General features: G+C 45.0%; 1 long non-coding RNA gene across 1 annotated transcript in view; it reads right to left on the bottom strand.

The window, feature by feature from the left end:
• Positions 1 to 3330: 3330 nt before the first annotated feature.
• Positions 3331 to 8049, bottom strand: part of LOC122459888 — a 96292-nt gene continuing 91573 nt past the window's right edge. Inside the window, exon 3 of the long non-coding RNA XR_006280846.1 lies at positions 3331 to 4775. This is a non-coding gene — a long non-coding RNA (uncharacterized LOC122459888). The remainder of the gene's footprint in view (positions 4776 to 8049) is intronic.

Here is an 8049-nt window from a genome sequence, read left to right as displayed (position 1 = left end):
AATCTTAGAAACTAGTTTGAAAAATGATTTTTCTCAGTCAAGATCTGAACAGTAAAATAGTATTTTTCTAAGCAAATAAAAATGTGCCATGCCATAGACATTGTGGAGAACTGTTGCAATAAGACTGAACAAGTGAACTCAGGAGTCTGTACCACCATTAATACAAGCAGGTGACTGTATTTTCTGCGTAGTGCAAGACTCTTATCTTCCTCCTGCAACAAAGCCACAACTTTATTTTATATTACACTTCCAAGGCATTGTAAAGAATGGTAACAAGCTACTCCAAAATTTCAAGGAATTTAGTAAAATAGTATGTGTATTTTTATCACTGATCTTTTAAAGGAGTGTCTGAGCAGGATGCAACCACTGTAGAGTTCCAGGTTCACACAAATTGACTTAGAGCATTCATTCAAACTTTCTGTTTAAAGCTACTAGTTAGAAAAACGGAAGCAGAGAACAAACTTATCTGTACTGCTGTGGGAAAATAAGAGGAAAGCAGATACAGATGAATATATATCCCTCTTATAGATCTTTACTTTCTGGAAACATTAACATCTTAGAATATTGGGCCAGAAAACACAGTTAGTGTAAATCAATGGAACTCCATGGACTTTAGTGAAGTTTTGCTGATTCACAGCCACTGATTTAGCTGGCTCAAAAGAAAAAGAGAAAAAAAAAAAGCATATGTTTCTTCATTTCTCCCTTCAATATCTCACAAAGCAGTTTGTCTCTGAAGAAGTTACCATCAGTTAGTTAGTGAGGGATGGAAGGATTTTTTTCAAAAAAGGTCTTATAGAGGCTATGATGATGACTACAGGGTCTTTCAGAACTCTGCTGGGAACTCCAAAAATTAATTACACCACAGCCCAGTGGCCCATAGGATGAGATTTCAAGAAGCTGAACAGCCTGAGGGTTGGGGAGTGATTCCCAGCCAGGATTTAGAGGCAGATTAGAGGGGCAATCCCACTTGGAAACTAATTAAAATGCAATTTAGGCAGCATAGAGGAGCCTCCAACAAGACTACTAACAATGAGGCTAAACTGTGGCCAGTACAATCTATAGACTAGCTCTCCAATAGAGGAATGGACAAAGGGTACTCCATACAGTAGGCCTGAGAGGCTCTATGGGGCATGATTACCATTCCATTGGACTGCTCCCAGGGTCAGAGTTAAAATAAGATGCATAATTTGTCTTAATTGTCCAAGTCAATGTATTTCACCTGTTACTTTCTGCCAGACCTAGCACCGACTCCTCTTTTACTTACTAGAAGCACTTGAGTGTTTTAAGAGGAACCCACCAATGGCTGGAGTCTGTATAGCCAAGTGATTATAGCATTTACAGCATTTACCTCCGAGCTTGTGATATGCAGAACCCGCATCTGAAGGGATGTGATTACCACCAGCACTCATTGTAATGCTCTGCAGAGAGAGGTGGACACAGTGTTCATAATTTTCTCCATGTTTGACCAGCTTTGCTTCTTACAGTTGAGGATGAAAATGCTTTGTGGATACCCAAATGCATGTTAAGTTCTCATGCAGTTCTTGTTTTGTTCCCACCAGGAAAATATAATTGGAATGAAAGCCAATAAAGCCAAAAGAGTGATGCACTGTTTCATTCTTCTGCAGATGCGGCCAATAGTGTTTGTGGGCCTAACTCTCCACTAGCTTTCCCTTTGTGGAGTCATTTGTTCCTGTGTAAAGTGTCATTTGTTCCTGTGCTGTGCTGGTGCTCCCTTATGCCCAATACCCAGAGCCTAGGACGTGGGAGACCTAGGCTTAAATCCCCAGTCACCTTGATTCAGAGCAGGGGCTTGAACCCACACTTCAGGTGAGTGCTCTAACCCCTGAGCAATTAGGTATAAATGGGCACCTCCTTCATTTTCTGTGAGAAAGGTGCCTCAGCCCTAACTGCAAGAGAGGGTTCACAGCTGTGACTGGAGTCTTCTTCCAGAGCTAGGCACCTTTGAGGAGTAGGGCTTAGGCCACACCCCTCTCCTCAGCATTTTCTACTGGCTGGCACAGGTAGCTCCCTGCTCACCGGGCTGGGTTTTCTGAATCCCATTCTCATGCACCTAACTCTCCCCATCCAGCATTTAGGGAGCCTGGGTACTTAACTCAGGGCTCTGGATTGCACTAGGCAGATGGGGACTTAAGTATTAGATGTTACAATGCTGAGACTAAATCCCCTTTGTGGATCTAGCTCAAAGCCACTTGCCCAAGGTCACACAGAAGTTAGTGGCAGATCAGAGGCCCGAACCCAGGTTTCATAAGTTGGACTAGACCAGGGCCCTATCCATTGTATCATTCTTCATCTAGGTACAGAACTGCTGCTGCTCACTTTTTTGCCTCAGGTTGTGAGAGCGTGCATGTTCCTCGTCACTCGCAGCAAATCAGTCTTCTTGAATTGTCACCTGATTTGCTGAGGTAGTGACTTCTCATTTAGAAAGACTTGTCTCCACCTCCCTGAACCATACCAGATGAGAGAAACTCCCACTCATGCCTGGTCCAAAGCTGCCACTTGCTAATTATCACATTAACTTTCACACAAGTCAACTCATTAAATACACACAGTATTTTAAAAAGCAAATATAACAATACAAGGGTCTGTCCTGGGTTTAGAAATAAACTGCATTGTGTCAAGATTAGAAGTGGAGCAGGGACAAAACCAAGACCACAATTCTTCCCCTAAATTTCAGGCTCTAGCTCAGGGGCGGGCAAACTTGTTGGCCTGAGGGCCACATCGGGTTTCCAAAATAGTATGGAGGACTGGTTAGGGGAGGCTGTGTCTCCCCAAACAGCCAGGCATGGCCCAGCCCCCGCCTCCTATCCGACCCCCCTGCTTCTTTGCCCTCTGACAGCTCCCTGAGGACTCCTGCCCCATCCAACCCCACTGTCCCCTGATGGCCCCCCAGGACTCCTGCCCCATCCACCACCCCTGCTCTCTGTCCCCTGACTACCCCCAGACCCGCACCTCTGTCTGCCCCGTCACCCCATCCAACCCCCCACTCATTCCTGACTGCCCCCCCAAAACCCCTGCCCCATCCAACCCCCGTTCCCCGCCCTCTGACCGCCCTGACCCCTATCCACACTCCTGACCCCTGACCACTACCCCGAACTCCCCTGCCCTCTATCCAACCCACCCCCGCCCCCTTACCGCGCTGCCTGGAGCACCGGTGGCTGGTGGCGCTACAGATGAACCGCCCAGAGCACCGGGTCAGTCCGGGGATCTGCAACTGCGCTACCCAGCAGCCCAGAGCATTGTGCCGGCGGCGCAGTGCGCTGAGGCTGCAGGTGAGGGGCAATAGCAGGGGAGGGGCCAGGGACTAGCCTCCCGAGCCAGGAGCTCAGGGTCCAAGCAGGAGGGTTCCGCAGGCCAGATGTGGCCCATGGGCTGTGGTTTGCCCACCTCTGCTCTAGCTCAGCTCTCTGCTGCTGCTACAGGCTCAAAAACCTAAGGTTTCAAGTTGCTGCTGTTCAATTAAGAGAATTGTTTCTACCTACTCTTTGTTGCCTGCAGTGGTGTCCAAGACAGACCACTGGGGAAAATCATAAGGGACTTCAGACTTGAACATGCACACACACCCCCCACCCCCCAAAGAGAAATTACAGATCTCCATTTGCCTCTGATCAGGATCCAACAGTGGCATCAGGAAGGTAACCCAAAATCTGTAAGAGTTCCTGCATGAAAAGAAGCTGGCTTATAGTCATTCCCAGTAAAATGGAGATACCTTAAGTAGAGAAGGATAAGTGAAATTCATCATGGACCTAGGATGGTATGATCACCAGGAGCTCAGGCGTGCGAACTGGGGACAGATTGCTACTGGACACAGGCCTCTCAGCATGTACAAGGAGAGACTGTTCCTCAGGGTGCCCCATGATGCTCAGGGAAAGTGTGAAAGCAGCAGGTCAGTGGTTTGGGGAGACGACTCCTTATAGTGATATGGACAGATGGAGAAGGCAATAAATACGCCTCTAAGTGCTGAGGCTGGGGCTGTATCTGGGTATGCAATGTGGGGAAGGCTCCTTTGCCCTCTCACTCTGTGCAAGGGCCAGGAACAGCCTGGACCTTAATGTAATATACAAAGCCATTTAAAGAGATAATAAAACCCCTTCTGGAAAATGGGGCTCTGTTGGCTAGGCTATTTTATCAAGAACATTGACAATTGCATGCTATGGGCTCATTTTACTTAACTTGTTAAACTGACAATGAAAACATCTGATTTATTATTCGTCACCAGCTTGTAGATATTGGTACAGGATTTTAACATTCTCGGCATCATCCAGGCTCATTTCTTATTCCAGTCACAAGTCATATATACATTTGTCTTAGAGAAATTTCCATAGACCCCTGGCATTACATTTTAGCAGCATGGGAAACACACAGGAGAATGTGGTGCAGAGAAAGCACATGAAAGAGAACCTTTCCTCAGATTGAATCCAAATTAAAATAATTATTTTCGCCAATACAAATTTTGTAACAAAGTACCTTATTAAACGAAAGTCCCCTATATTTAAATACCTGTACTGTGCTTTGGAAATGCAACAATGGTTTCTATTCGGGCTGGTGCATGCCTTTCAGAGCTGAAGATCTGTGGGTTTAATTCCCATGGAAGATCTGTGGTGTCTTCATGTAACATTGCCCTGGTTTCTTACAAAAAAAAAATCAAACCATTAGGTACAAAAGCACCAGAAGCACTCAGTTCTATCTTCTTATAGCGTGCCTATTGTCTTGGTGTCTGAGTAATATACCAATCATAAACAGACTAATGGAATGCCCTGGGGGAGGAGACAGAGGTCAAAAACTGCTTCATCTGCTTAGGGGACTTGGGTGAAGGAATCAACTGAATTTTACAAGCTTATCTTATAAAAATGTTGTATATCTTTGGACCATGACATTTCATGTAAACAAAAATTCTGACTCCTCAAATTACGCAAAAAAATGGTGTCTGTTTTAGGATGAGATTACTGGATGATTTAGCACCATAGAAAGAGATTTATAGTTATGGAACTGAGTTTATATTGCATTTGCTCATTCCTGTTAAAAGAAAGAGAGTTAAAATACCTACCTCTTATATATCAATTTCCAGCAGTAGATTTCAATGCACTTTGCAAAGGATATCAGCATCATTATCCTCATTTTTAAAATGGGGAAACTGAAGTACAGAGGCAAAGGGACTTACCCAAGGTCACCAACAAGCCACTGGCGCAGCTGGGAATGGAGTCCAGATCTCCTAAATCTCATTCCTGTGCTCTATCATCTAAGCCAGTGGTTCTCAAAGCCGGTCCGCCGCTTGTTCAGGGAAAGCCCTAGTGGGCTGGACTGGTTTGTTTACCTGCCGTGTCCGCAGGTTCGGCGGATCACGGCTCTCACTGGCCAAACTTTGCTGCTCCAGGCCAATGGGGGCTGCGGGAAGCGGCGCGGGCCAAGGGACGTGCTGGCTGCCCTTCCTGCAGCCCCCATTGGCCTGGCTAGTCCCCAGCCCCTCTCTTGCTGTTCCCCCTCCCCTGCAGCCTCAGCATGCCGCGCCGCCGGCGCAATGCTCAGGGTGGCTGGGCAGCGCAGTTGCAGATCCCCGGCCTGACCCGGTGCTCTGGGTGGCGCGGCTGTAGCACCACGAGCCACTGGTGCTCCAGGCAGCGCGGTAAGGGGGCAGGGGTTGGATAGAGGAAACGGCGGTTTGGGATAGTCGTGGGGGTATGGATAGGGGTTGGGACAGGGGGGGTTGGATGGGGCAGGGGTCCCGGGGGGGGCAGTCAGGAATGAGGCGGGGGGTTGGATGGGGCAGCAGGGGGCAGTCAGAGGTGGGAGGTCTGGGGGTGGTCAGGTAACAGGGAGCAGGGGGTGGTGGATGGGGCAGGAGACCCGGGGGGCCGTCAGAGGATAGGGAGGTTGAATGGGGCAGGAGTCCCGGGGGAGCCGTCGGGGGGTGAGAAATGGGGGGTCGGATAGGAGGCGGGGGCCGGGTCATGCTTGGCTGTTTGGGGAGATACAGCCTCCCCTAACCAGCCCTCCATCCAATTTTGGAAACCTGATGTGGCCCTCAGGCCAAAAAGTTTGCCTGCCCCTGCTCCAGAGTATAGTAGGATATGCTGGACTTGGAAGATGGACTAATTATTTTTTCCTTTTATCTTTAGTAGCTACCTTGCTGACAGCTTTTTTTCCTCCTCAGAGCCCTTCACCACCCCATAGTGTGCGATGCGCTGATTGGTGTTATGGGCAGAGGAAGAGACTAGAAGCAGCTCTAAAAGGTCATTCCTGAATCATCTCAGTGATGTACTTTGCTAAATTCTCAGTGGTGACGACTGGCTGGCTCTAAACAGTGCTTTTGGTTCTCTGTTTAAAGTCATTCTGCATTTACAGAGCTTATTTCAAACAACTGAATTATTCAGAAAAAACTGACGGCAAGAAATCCCTCCATGGGGAGCAACAAGTCACTATATTATTTGTTTCTGATCTGCCAATAATGAATAGGATGGGGGAACAGGAACCAGAATTATTTTTCACTAATGATGAAAGAATCAAGTCATTTGCTTTTGCCATACTTCTCATTCAAATTTATGATGGCCTAAAGTCAGTAGACAGTCTCTACATAAAAGAATAAATGGACACAAATTGTACATCAAGAATTATAACATTCAAAAACAAGTCGGAGAACACTTTAATCTCTCTGGTCACTAGATTACAGAACCAAAAGGAGCAATATTACAACAAAAAAAACTTCAAAAACAGACTCTAACAAGAGACTGCTGAATTGGAATTAATTTGCAAACTGGACACCATTAAATTAGGCTTGAAAAAAGACTGGGAGTCGATGTGTCATTACACAAAGTAAAACTATTTCCCATGTTTATTTTTCCCCCCTACTGTTCCTCACATGTTCTTGTCAACTTCTGGAAATGGCCCATCTTGATTATTACTACAAAAGGTTTTTTTTCTCTCCTGCTGGTAATAGCTCACCTTAACTGATCACTCTCATTATAGTGTGTATGGTAACACCCATTGTTTCATGTTCTCTGTGTATATAAAATCGTCCCACTGTATTTTCCACTGCATGCATCTGATGAAGTGGGCTGTAGCCCACGAAAGCTTATGCTCAAATAAATTTGTTAGTCTCTAAGGTACCACAAGTACTCCTGTTTTTTTTTAAGTCAGTGGAGTTATTCTGCATTTTCACTGAAGTACCATATGGCTAGGATATCCACAGAAGAAGTTCTTAACATTTCTTACATATGATTACAGTATTCTAATTCCCTCATTGTTCTGCAACATGCATGTTTTATACCATTCTGAGCAGGAGCAATTTGTCAAATCTTCAACCAGCCAACATTTGTATGCCACAGAGCCACTGATCCCCAATTCTTTAAAATAGCTGGGCCAGGAGGCAATCTGTTCTCCTCTGATCACATTAGTGGAGATAACCAGTGAGTACATAGTTTCTGCTTGATCTCCATATCACCCCTTATATGGCTCATACAGGATCACAACTTCAATACAGAAGTAGTGTTCTTGGGGAAGAAAGGCCTTCTGAAAACAAGTGTAGCTTTGAAACTTTTGTGCATTAAATATGAAAAAACCTCACAAACAAGCCTTGATTTGACTCTGATCTTTCTTCAAAGCACTCAGATACAAAGAGCAAAGGTGATTTGGACTCATTTTAATTAAACTAATGCAAAAAGTAGCCAGAAATACTGAAAAGACTAGGAGAAACGTTCAGATGACATTATAATACCTGGGAATGAGATATGCTGAGAAAGCGATGCAAGATGCTGCAGGAAGTTTTTGAAAGGTGCTAAGTTGTAATGAAGCTGCAAAAATTTTCATGACAATTTTTGTCATCAGTTAAAATGTGTGTTTTATTTCATATTATAAATACTCCAACTCATTACAAGATGTCATTTTTATTTGTAACTTTAAAAATTCACAGTGTAAGTTACTGTGGATGAAATACATTCTGAAATATGTACCCTAAAATTAATATATATTTTTATGTATCAGAAAGTTTTTAGAAGTTTATTTTAATTATGGTTTATTTCCAAAAAAAGGAAATAA

This window comes from Dermochelys coriacea, chromosome 4 (assembly GCF_009764565.3).
Source record: "Dermochelys coriacea isolate rDerCor1 chromosome 4, rDerCor1.pri.v4, whole genome shotgun sequence".
NCBI classification, from domain to species: domain Eukaryota; kingdom Metazoa; phylum Chordata; order Testudines; family Dermochelyidae; genus Dermochelys; species Dermochelys coriacea.
This window is presented reverse-complemented; position numbering and strand designations above follow the sequence as displayed.